The following is a 12,390-nucleotide window of genomic DNA, read 5'->3' on the forward strand; positions in this document are numbered from 1 at the left end:
TATCAATTATTAAAGGGGTTATTAAAATCTCCATATGTCACTCTGGATGTGTCTATTTATTTTTGCAGTTGGATCAGTTTTTGCTTCATGTATTTTGAAGCTCTATTATTAAGAGTATAAACACTTAGAATTACTGGGTCCTCTTGATAAAATTACCTTGCATGTATGTGTATTTGGTTATATTCTTTGCTCTGAAATCTACATTGTCTGATATTAATATAGCCATTGTTTTGCTTGGTGTTAACATGACATGTTTTTGTATCACCTTACTTTTTAATATTCTTTCACATCCTCTCTGAGTGAAATATATCTTTATATTTAAAGTTTGCTTATTATAGGCAACATAGAGGTGAGTTCTTACTTATATATCCAATCTGACAATCTCTTCCTTTTAATTTGGGTATTTAGGCCATTTATATTTAATATGAATATTGATATAATTAGAGATAAATATGTAATGTTTCTATTTGCTTTCTATTTGTTACATTTACTCACTTTTAATTTTTTATGCCTATTTGGATCAAATATTTTAATAATTCCTTTTTATCTGTTTTGTTTTTTATTAACTACAACAGTTTTATCATTTAAGGGGTTGATTTTGGGTTTATAGTATACATCTCTAGCTTGTTATCTTCAAGTGTTGTTATACTAACTTGTATATCTATAAGAACTCTTGAAAATTATACTTTAATTTTTCCTTTCTCAGTGATTGTGCTATTAACGTCATATATTTTGTTTCTATATAAGTTATGTACCTTACAGTACATTGTTATTTACTTTTGTTTAAAGATTTATCTTTGAAAATATTTGAATAACAGGAAACACTATATTTATTTATCCATCCAGTTACCACTTCTGGTACACTATATTCTTCTGTGTAGATCAATATTTTCAACTGGTATCATTCTTCTTCTGTCCAAAGGACTTCCTCTAACATTTCTTATAGTGTGGATCTTTCTCGGCTCTTATATGACTGGAAAAATATGTATTTCACTTTTTAAATTAAATTGTATATTTTAGGATGGTTTCAGATTGACAGAAAAATTGTGAAGATAGTACAGACAGTTCCCATATATACTGCATCCAGTTTCCTCTATTATTGACACCTTATTCTAGCATTTACGTTCATTTTTGAAAAAACGTTTTTGCTGGATGTAGAGTTCTGGATTCATAGTTATTTTTCTAATTCAGGATTTTATTTATTTATTTATTTTGAAATAGAGTCTCGCTCTTTTTCCCAGGGTGGAGTGTAGTGGCATGATCTAGGCTCACTGCAACCTCTACCTCCTGAGTTCAGGTGATTCTCATGCCTCAGCCTCCTGAGTAGCTGAGATTACAGGTGCTTACCACCACATGAAGCTAATTTTTGTATTTTTAGTAGAGATAGGGTTTTGCCATATTAGCCAGGCTAGTCTTGAACTCCTGATCTCAGGTCATCTAGCCATCTTGACCTTCCAAAGTGTTGGGATTATAGCCATGAGCCACCGCACCTGGCCCAATTCAGTATTTTAAAGACACTGCTATACTCTCTTCTTGCCTGCATAGTTTCTGATGAGGAATCTACTGTAATTATTTTCCTTTTCTCTCTGTAACATGTCATTTCTTTTTTCTGGCTGCCTTAAGATTTTCTCCTTATAATTGCTTTTGAGCAATTTGTTTATGATACATCTTGGTATTGTTTTTATCATGTTTCTTGTGGTTGGGGTTCATTGAGATTTTTTCTTAACCCTGGATCCAAAGCAGTAGAGATTCTTGTATTTGTGATTTTATAGCAATTGAATCTATAATTTGTGCACCAAACCTCTGTAATATGCAATTTACCTATACAACAAACCTGCACATGTACCCTTAAATGTAAAATAAAGTTTTAAAAAGGAAGTTAGTGGAATAATTTGCAAAATTTAGATATACTCTGAATTTTTACCTTATCTACTATGTAGATAATAGTATTGAATCACTGTTAACTTTGTAGTGTGGTTATATAAGATGATAACATTAGGAGAAGCTGAGTGAAGGGTATACAAGAACTCTGCAATATTTGTAATGTTTATTATAAAATTAAAATTAAAATTAAAAACAAAAAAATCTGGAATATTTTCAACCATTATTTATTCTAATTTTTTTGTACTATCTTCTCTCTTTCCTCTCCTTCAGCAGCACACATTGTACATACATTAAGCCATTTAAAATGGCCCCACAGCTCTTTGATATTATGTGCTTTTAAAAAGTATTTTTTTCTTAGTATGCTTTATTTTTTATACTTCCTATTGCTGCGTCCTCAAGTTGACTAATCTCTTCTTCTATATTGTCTACATTTCTGTTACTCCCATCCAGTGATTTTTTTACCTCTAGATGTTTGATTTGGGTCTTTTTTCTATGTGTATCTTTTTTTAATATTTGGAATACTGTAATAATAACCATTTTAATTGCTTTATGTAGTAATTCTAACATCTGTTTCAGATCTAGGTCAGTTTTGACTGTTTGATCATTTTCTCCATGGGTACTATTTTTCTTCTTTATTGCATGCCTGGTGATTTTTTTTTTTAAATCAGATATTCATATTGTGGATTTTACCTTATTAGGGTTTGGACATTTATGTATTTCTACAAATATTCTTTGCCTTTGTTTGGGATGAAGTTATGTTCCTTGAAAGTAGTTTAATCTTTTTGGGTATTGCTTTAGGAAGTCTGAGTTTTCACTGGGGCTAGTTTTCTCCACCACTGAGGCAGCACCTTATTGAGTCCTCTGCCCAGTATCCCATAAATTATAAGCTTTTCATTCTGGCTAGTGGAAACAAACACTATTCTTAGCACTGTGAGTTCCCAGTGTCATTTCCTCTAGTCACTCCCGCGGTTTTTCCCCTGGCCCAGTGGCTTTTGTTATACAAACACGCTGATCAATGCTCTGCTGCATACTCAAGAGAGTTTCTACTGACTTCTAGACTTTTCCCTCTATGTAGGTCTTTCCTGTCTGGTACTCTAACTGCAGCCACATTTGTCTTCCCCAGCTCTCAACTCCATCTTCCCAACTCCGAGAGTTCACTGGGCTCCACCTGTGATTCAGTTTCCCGGCATGAGAATCTGAAAACTTTCTGAAGGCAGTAGGCTGAGGCAATTGTAAGACTTGCCCAATTTATTTCCCATCTCCCAGGGATTGACGTCCTCTGTTGCCTGATGCCTAACAGTTTGAAAACTGTTGTTTTATGTATTTTATCTTGATTTCTAGTTGTTTCAAGAGGGAGATTATATCCAATTTGTGTTTCTCTGTCTTAGCTGGAAGTTGAAATCTAAATCCAATTGTGTGTTAAACAAAGGAATTTTATAACCTCTTTGCTTTCCTGGAAGTTCTCTTTGGTGTAGTGTGGAGGATCAATTTGGCAGAAGGGAGAAAAGAAGGGAAGGGGAAGGAGAGAGAGAGAGAGAAGACTAGTGTGAGAAAATACTATTCGAGTTGCACTAGCAATAGTCCAGAAAATACATTTCAGGCCAAGTGCATGGAAATGATAGTGGAGCTGGAGAAAAGATGGACTTCAAAGATGCTTAAGAAGTGTACACAATAGGAATTGGTGACTTCGTGGCCAGATAGTTGTTTGTGGTGGTGGTGGATTTATCAGTCTATGTCCCAGCAGGAAAACAGAAACCATTCTAGATTTTTTAAGTGAGAAGGATTTAATTCAAGATATTGGTTACAGCATTTTTGGAAGAGCTGAAACAGCAAAATAGGAAATGAAGATTACACAGAGGCTGAGAACATGTACTGCCTCTGGGATGGAACCCATGAGCCAACATTCACTGCTCTTGTTACTGGAAGCACAAGTTTATGGTGCTAACCAGTGACCTGTGGTGTTGGCACTAATATTAGTGGAGCTTCTGCAAAGGTACTGCTGGAAACCCAGATGTCACTATTTGCAGAGGTGTCACTAGAAGTAGATGGGTTTCTAGCGTCCCTCTATCTTCTAACTTGTTGAGAATGCTGCCTCCTGGCTGAACCTATCTGGAACCCAGCTGGCATGGAAATCTGGGTGATGGAATTCACAGGATTTCAGCCCCAGAGAGACAGAGAATACAGAAGGGTGAGTGCTGGCTGGGAGCCCACAACACATATTTGGCACAAGAAGTGAGGGAGGAGGAGGAGTCGGGGTGAGCCCATGGCTTCTGATTACGCTGGAGAAGAGGATACTAGCAGACCGTCTGTGGTATGCCAATTGTATCATGGTTCCTTGTTCTATAGTAAGACCAAGGTCATCCCACAACTTGAAAAGACAAACTTGGTATCTGGCCTTGAGACGTGTATAATTCCTGATGGGTCAGAATCCCATGTGTACTTTCCTGTCATGACAGTTCCAATTATTGTAAATAAACAACTAATTAGTTGAGACTATAAGCTCCAAGAAGGCAGGTAGCATATCTGCCAGGATTGCCCCTATATTCTCAGTATCCTGAATGAAATCAAACATATAGTCAGTACTCAATAAATGTGGGTTGGATACATGCATGAGTGGATGGTGAATGAATCTTGCTAGGGAGAGTAACACATGTAAAACAACAAAACTGCAACCCAACAATAATTCCACAAGAAATTGCAAAATGGTTGGGTGGTCAGACAGATCTGGAGATGTGGGAATGTGGTGATTTAGGGGGATCCAAGAAGCCCTGTGGAGGACGTGTCTGTTTGGAGCCGGCCTGGAGGAGCAGCAGAGAGAGGCAAGATCCCTGTCTTTCTCCTTGGCAACCACCATGAAGGAGAGCCTATGAGGAGGGCTCCAGGCCTCTGCATGCAAGGCCATCTGTATTTTTGTTTCTGCCATCTAGAAAAGGGGGATTTTCTTTCTTCAATGGGGAAACACAGACTTATCCTGGTATGAAAGAGCAGAGGCTTTTGGGTGTACAGAAAGTCTTAGCCACAGAGACAATTATGGATAGACAATAATAAATATAATAAAAAAACTGATAAGAAATGTTTATTTTTCAAGCACTAAAATGCAAAAGCCCCACACTCCACTGAAGGAAAAAAAAAGCTTAATTAAAAGCAGAACTTTTCTGAAGGGCAATCAGACCTAGTATCCACATAAAATCACCACACTGGGCACAGGAGACACCAGCAACCCAAAGGCCAACAATAAATGAACCCCGTAAAACCAGAAATAAAATAAGCTCTCTGTCTGAGGCTTGAGGCATGGGGAGGGCTGGCCCCTGTGGCTGTATAATTGTCCAGCTCTTACCTCATTTAGGCCAATTAGGAAATGACCTGGAGGTGACCACTTGTGCTTTATATCGAAAACCCAAAGTAGAAAGGGCTCGCCCAAAAGACGAGGGCTGGAGGTGTGATAAGACTGGAGGCATGGGCACGGAGGAGCATTCTGGTTCTTTCTGTACTTACTCTCTCAGGAGACGCACAGTGGATTTTCTGACTCACAAGGTGATGAGACTGCAATTCCAGCACCCATTGGCAGGACCTGATTGGCCAGAGCCATGAACTGGATTTAAGCCCCTGAGCCCCGGTCTGAGGCAGCACAGGAAGGCAGCAGGGGTGAGGGCGAATGAACTGAAATCGTGATTCCTCAATGTGTGGTCCTGAAGCAGCAGCTACATCCTCACCTGAGAGCTGGTTAGAAACATTTCGGGCCCCTCCCCGGACCTGCTGGAGCAGAATTGCAGTTTAATAAGATGCCCGGGTAATTCATAATCACACGCTAGCATGAAAACTCTGGCTTATCTGAGGCCTGAAGGGCACGAATGTACTGCACCCAGCCTCTAGAGCCTGGCTCCAGCCACATTCACCACTAAGACTAAGTGGCGTTACTAAGACTTTCAGAACCTTTAAAATGGAGAATGTCATCCCTGACCTGCCCAACTCTCCGGAGAGAATGTTAAGGAAGGAAAATGAGATGCATCCATCAGAAAGTGCCTTCGAAAGGTAGATATGTTAAATGTTTTTTTAAAAATGCCAAAGATATTCCTATGGCACACATAAACAAGTTGCTGCTAAAGGAGACCCAGGGCAGTCTCCCACCTTCCAAAAAGCAAACATCCAAGGCAGATGTAGTCATATAGAGAGATACCCCATGTGGAGCTTACAAGTATGGGCTCTGAGTCAGACTTCTCTCTGGGATTTATCATCTGCAAAGTGGCAATATTATAGGATGTTATGTGAGTTAAGACATAAAGCACTGAAAATGCCACTTAGTCCAGACCAAATGATAACCATTATTATTATCTCATAGTAGTGTGTTAGGGGTTAAGTGATGTATGTACCTAAAGGAACAACAGCACTACTTACATCATGGAGTTGCAAACAGTGAATGAGATACAGAACCAAAATGTGTGAAGTGCTCCTCTTGCTGCCCAAGGAGTGAAGGTTTAATAGCTTTTCCCAGCAGTGATTTTTGCTGACACTACTGTTATTGCTATTATTATTTGCAGACCATGTGCACAAATCCTCTGCCTTCAGATCTTCCTTGAGTATACACAATCCCTAACTGAAGCTCTGTAGATTCTCAACAGAATTACTATATAAGAGCAAGTCCCACCTTTGTGCATGTGCACATGCACACACGCGAGCATCATGCACACACACACACACACACCATTTTCAGCTTCCTGGCAGATAAGTGCCAGGTGGAAAATGGCCTTCATGGGAAGGGATGAGATGACAATGCCAGCAGGTAGAGACTCTGCCCACAAAACCCAGGAAAGCTAACTTGGAGTGGCAATTCTACAGCAGTTCTACTGCTCCAGGACTGTCAGCCTTCAGGTGGGCAAAGCCACCAATGAGAAGGCACACCTGCTTCTTCCCAACATGGGCTGCATGTACACCCAAACCTGCTTGCCCTCTGGGGAGACACCTGGCTGAAAACTCCACTTAAAAAAATCCTGAAGGAGAGGGATATATTCAAAGACGCCACCTGGGTCTTCTGAATCCCCTGCCTTCCTAGGGATCTTTTCCCTTCTAAAGCTCTTCCCATGAATAAAAGCTCTGATGTGGTCCTGACAACCACTCAGAACAAAGGAAGCCAAGCCTACTGTACACACAAGGAGGCACAGACGTAGAGATGAAAGCACCAGCGGGGGTCATGTCACAGGTTGGAGCTCTGGCTGGCTTAGAACCCAGGTGTTTCCACCCCTCATCTAGGACTGGCTTAGGACAAGGAGCAGTGCACACCCCACATTAGTGTTTGTACGATTATCTGTTCAATGACTAGCACCACTGGGTTAAGCTCTGTGTAGGAAGGAATTCTGTTTCCTTCCGTTGATGTTGTCCCCACTGTCTAGCACAATGTGCAATACACAATAGGTTCTTAATACATATTGATTGAATACACGTGGGAAAAGTTTTTAAACTGAATCCTATTACCAAGAAGAAAATCTTGACATCACCCTTAGAAGAAAGCCTAAGAGTGAAGATGGACTCGGCAGAGCTGCCAGGCTTGTCTTTGTCCAGCTGTGGTCCCTTCAAGCAGACACCTGCTCCTTTGTCCATTGTTCATGTCTGTGAGATTAAGAGCATTTATATTATTAACTAATATTAATATGTTCTGTTAATAATGGCAGTGACTCTTGACTGAGCACAAAGCCTTGTGCTATAAATAAATATACCTTTGGTCTCATTTGGCCCCCATGGCTACCATGAACTAGAGATGTTATTCCCATTGTTCAGATGGGGATGCTGAACCCCTAAGAGTTGAAGAGTCAGAGGTCATAGAGTTAGTAAACGGCAGAGCTCCAGTCTACCTGATTCTAAGTTTGTTTTCTCTCCATTGCATGAGGCTATCTTATTAAAGGGGCTGCCACTGCTGGGCTTCCTGTTATCCTCCATCAAAAGGCAAAGGCTTTCCACACCAGCAGATTGCTGTTGGAAGGTGGCTTCCCTCAGACCCAGAGTCCTGATGGATATAAATTGCAGGACACTAAGGAGCAACTCCCCCAGTCACCCACCCTCATCCACCCAGCTATCTATCTCTTACATAAACCTTTGATGACACTTCCCAAGTGACCTCTGTGTGTGTGTTTGTGTGTGTGTGTGTGTGAGAGAGAGAGAGAGAGAATGGGCTGTGAATTAGGGTGGGGAAGCAAGAAAAGCAAAGACAAAGTGATTCTTGCCCCCAAGGACCCTGCAGTCTAGGGTAAAAAAGATAAATATAGTCAACTGTAATAATATTAGGCACAGTGATATAGTTTGGCTGTGCCCCACTCAAAATCTCATCTTGAATTATAATCCCCATAATCCCCACATGTCAAGGGAGAGACCTGGTGGAGGTGACTGAATCATGGGGGCTGTTTCCCCCACACTGTTCACATGATAGTGAGTGAGTTCTCAAAGAAATCTGAGAAGTTTGATCTGATGGTTTTATAGGGGTTCTTGCCACTTTGCTTATTCACACTTCTCCTTCCTGTCACCTTGTAAAGAAGGTGCCTTGCTTCCCCTTTGCCTCCTGCCACGATTGTAAGTTTCCTGAGGCCTCCTTGGCCATGCAGAACTGTGAGTCAAACCTCTTTCCTTTATAAATTACCCAGTTTTGGGCAGTTCTTTATAGCAGTATGAGAATGGACTAATACATACAGTATGATGAGGGCCAAACAGGTTCTTCCCACCAGAGGAAATACTAATTGATTTTCTCATGGGCTTGAAGGAGAATTCCTGAAAGAGGAGTTGGTATTTGAATTGGACTTTGAAGAACAATTCAGATATTCGTAGGTGGAGAAGTGTAAAATGATGATAATGATGATGATGACGATGATGATGATAACAATAATATGAAAAGCATTCTAGCCAGAAAGCACAGCACGGGCAAAGGTGTGGAGGCAGGAAAGTGAATATCTTGGGTGAATCCCAGTTATGGCTTATGGTTCCCTTGCTGGCCTGCCTCAGTCCATGATATTGTCCAGCTTTAATTACTCTTTCAGGTGAAGAATGAGAAGGTCCATTTACAGTGCTAGTCTAGAACCAGGCAAGGATGCTATATTCAGACTTATAAACCTTTGGGCACTTTATAAAGGAGTTTTGAGGAAATGGGGCACTGGAAATGTGCACTTTTAAGGTGGAAGGAAGAGAGTAGAGCAAGAATGACATGTCTGTGGCATGTGTGATGCCCCTCCCTCTTTCTGAACTCATAGCAGACATTACTAATCAATAACAGCATTTCCTCAAAATTTTTTCAATCCAGCACTTTCCCACCCACTGACAACAGATTAGAGTTTATGAATGAAATGCAATCAATTCTCCATCCTTGGAATAGTGCATAGAGCTTCTAGGTAGAGATCTCCAGCAATCAGATGACTTGAGTGAGTCCCAGGTTCACTACTTCCTGGCTGTGTCACTTTGGGTTATTTGTCTGGATTCCTCTGAGCTATTGCTTAGCCATCTGTGGATAGGAAGGGAAGGAACTAACATTTTGTGGATGCTGCAACAGAAGCAATGCTACATCCTCACTTAATCTCATTTTCTTCTCTTCCTGGCTATGTAGTAAAGGAACATTCCCCAGGCAGCTGCTCTGCAGTTAGGTGAAACCAAGTGACTGATTTGGCAAGTGGAATACAGATAGGAGGGGTATATACAACTTCAGGCTTGATCCTAACCACCATGCTCCTCCACATCCTCTGTCCCTTCATCTGCAAAGGGTTCCATGGAGGACTTCAAGGCCTTAGGGTATGTGGGAATAACTAGATGAAAGTAGCCTGGATCCCTGAGTCACCACATGGAAACTGCCCACCAAAGTCTCCATTAGAGTCCATTTAAACGAGAAATCCACTTCCATTTGGCTAAGCCACTGTGATTTGGAACCTGATTATAGCAGTGACCATTACTCATCCCAATTATAAGAGTAAACACATGATTTCATTTAAATGCATTAACAGCCCTCTTAGAAAGGTGTAATTCTGCCCTTTCTCCACCATTTTGCTATTTAACTAATGACAAAACTGTGGCTCAAGGTTAGATAACTTCACTAGTGTCCCACTTTTGGAAGATAAAGGACATTGAAAGACCCCTCCCCCAAAGGCCCCTAATCTTTATAAAGCATCCAGAATCTTTTGAAAACTCTGTCTACAGTGCAAGAGCTTGAGGAGATTTTGAAGATCTGATGAACTCATGGAGTTGAACAGATTTATAAATATTTAAGGAAATGTACAGAGGCTGATTATGACAATGACGATGACATGACCAGGCAAGACCACTTCACCCTTTGCAGAAGCATCCTGGCTCTGGCTCTTTCTAAAGCTCAGGCACATGAAGTAGGAGGGGCTGCCCTCTTGTGCTCCCTGGGAGGAGGCATTGGCACCAAGGAGCATTGGCATCAGGCACTGTTCCCCTGAGGAGCCCCAGGGATTGGAAGGGGGTAGGGTGAGGAGAGGGTGAGGAGAATAATTATAATGGCATAGCAGTAAATGAGCATACTTTTAAATATGAGCCTGATTTACAGGTTCCGCCCACTTAATTGTTTCTTTCATAAACTCTGCACATTCCATACATCATAGGAAAACATTAAAGAAAGATCTCTCATGTGAAATATTAAAGGCAAATGGCCTCTTCAAGGGACAGCCACCCACTGCTTCCCTGTGTGGCCAGGTCTGGGGTTTAGACCGGACACAGGCCTTATGTGAAAGAACTGCCCTTCCCCCACCTTGCTGAAGCTGGCCAGCCTGTTCTCCAGTCTAAAGGGACAGGAAGGAGGCCCCTGGCCCTTAGCTGCAGCCCTTGCTTCTGGCTTCATTGCCATTTTCTAAGATTAATAAACCCTCCAAAACATATAAGGCTTTTGCAGGGGGACAGTGCGTCACGTCCAGCTTTGCAATTACGAGAAGGGGATCTCACCATAAATCCCCCAAGTTGATCACAGCTTGGAGTAGAGGAAACCTCACTGAGATGTTCAAAGAGTTTTAAAGATGCTGCTGAAAGAGGCTTTTTGTTTACTTTAAAGAGGAGTAAAACTGTCCCTCACATCTTGATTTTGAGTCTCTGGGTACTGTCAACCATAAGGAAATAGAAAAGTGGATTTTCTGCTTCAAAATGGAGGATATTATTTAACTCCCTTCCATAATTAATCCACCACCTATTATGTGCCCAGTGTGGTTAGGCATTGTGGAAAGTGTAACAGATTTCCTGCTTTCAAGGTGTTTTAAACTTGAGGGAAAAGATTAAAAATATATGATAGCATTCCACAATCATTCATTCAATTGTTGAAGACCTACTATGTGCCATACTCAATGCTAGGCACAGGACAGGTGTAGAAATGGGTAGATGGATTCATAGCTATGGGTAGATAAAATTAGTGGTGTGTTGGTAAGCTTTTAACAATGGGTTCACAGGGGAAAAAAATCCCTGTTTTGTTATATTTGTTGTGGTGTAAATACTCCCAACATGGCCCATTTCAAGCTACCAAAGTAGCATCGGTGAACTTGGGAGTTGCAAAGAGATTGCACAATAGACACACCCTTGCTGGCCAATATGAAAGAGCCAGTGCTGGAGCCACAGCAGACCACTGAATATCTAGACACTCAAAATCTAGCGTGTGTGGTATGCGTGGTAAATGTCTTGTCATTCAGAGGGGAAGGAGGACAGAGTATCCTATCTCAATTCAGGAAAGGGCTTCTTGAACAGGAAGAATGTGAGCAGGCATCCTGGAAGAACAAGGTTTGGAAAGAAGGAAGAAACGGGCTTTTAGGCCAAAGAAGCTAATCAAAGCAAAACCACAAAGACAGGAATGGGTAAGAAAAGTTGTTTTTCTGGAAGTAGATTGCATTGACAAGCTGAAATATTGTGAAGCCAGAAGGCAGACTATCTTGGAAATAAGGCCTAGACTCTGTGTGCCATCTTGGGCTAGGAAGGAGATTTCGGTACATACTTGGCCCAAGGGGTCTCCATCCAAGTCAGATCACAGATGCCTGCACTGGTACCACAGATATGCACCCAGTGGCACAATCTGCTTCAGGGCAATTAAAAGGCCCATTGAATAAAAATTACAATAATAGCAAGTGCTTATTGAGAGCTAACTGTTCCATGTCAGAAATACACCAATCACTTTCTATCTATTAGCTCACTTCATCTGCACAACCTAATGAGGTGGTTGCTCTATTGAGCCCATTTTACAGATCAGAAAACCAAGTCACCACAAGCTTAGATAATTTTCTGGACTCCTTGTTCTGGGATCACACAGCTAGTCATGACAGAAAGAAGATTTGATCCCAAGCAGTTTGGCTCTGAGCCTACCCTCTTTACCTCTCTGTTATTTCTTTTCCTTTCTTTTATTTTTCTTTCATTTAAATTCATGTGCAATCTTTTATCTATATAGTACTCTTATTCTTTTCTACTCCCCAATTATTTTGAAGCAAATCCCAAGCACATGTAATTCCATCCATTAATAATTCAGCACGTAACTGTAAAATATAACGACTC

Source organism: Pan paniscus, chromosome 18, assembly GCF_029289425.2.
Source record: "Pan paniscus chromosome 18, NHGRI_mPanPan1-v2.0_pri, whole genome shotgun sequence".
Lineage (NCBI taxonomy): Eukaryota > Metazoa > Chordata > Mammalia > Primates > Hominidae > Pan > Pan paniscus.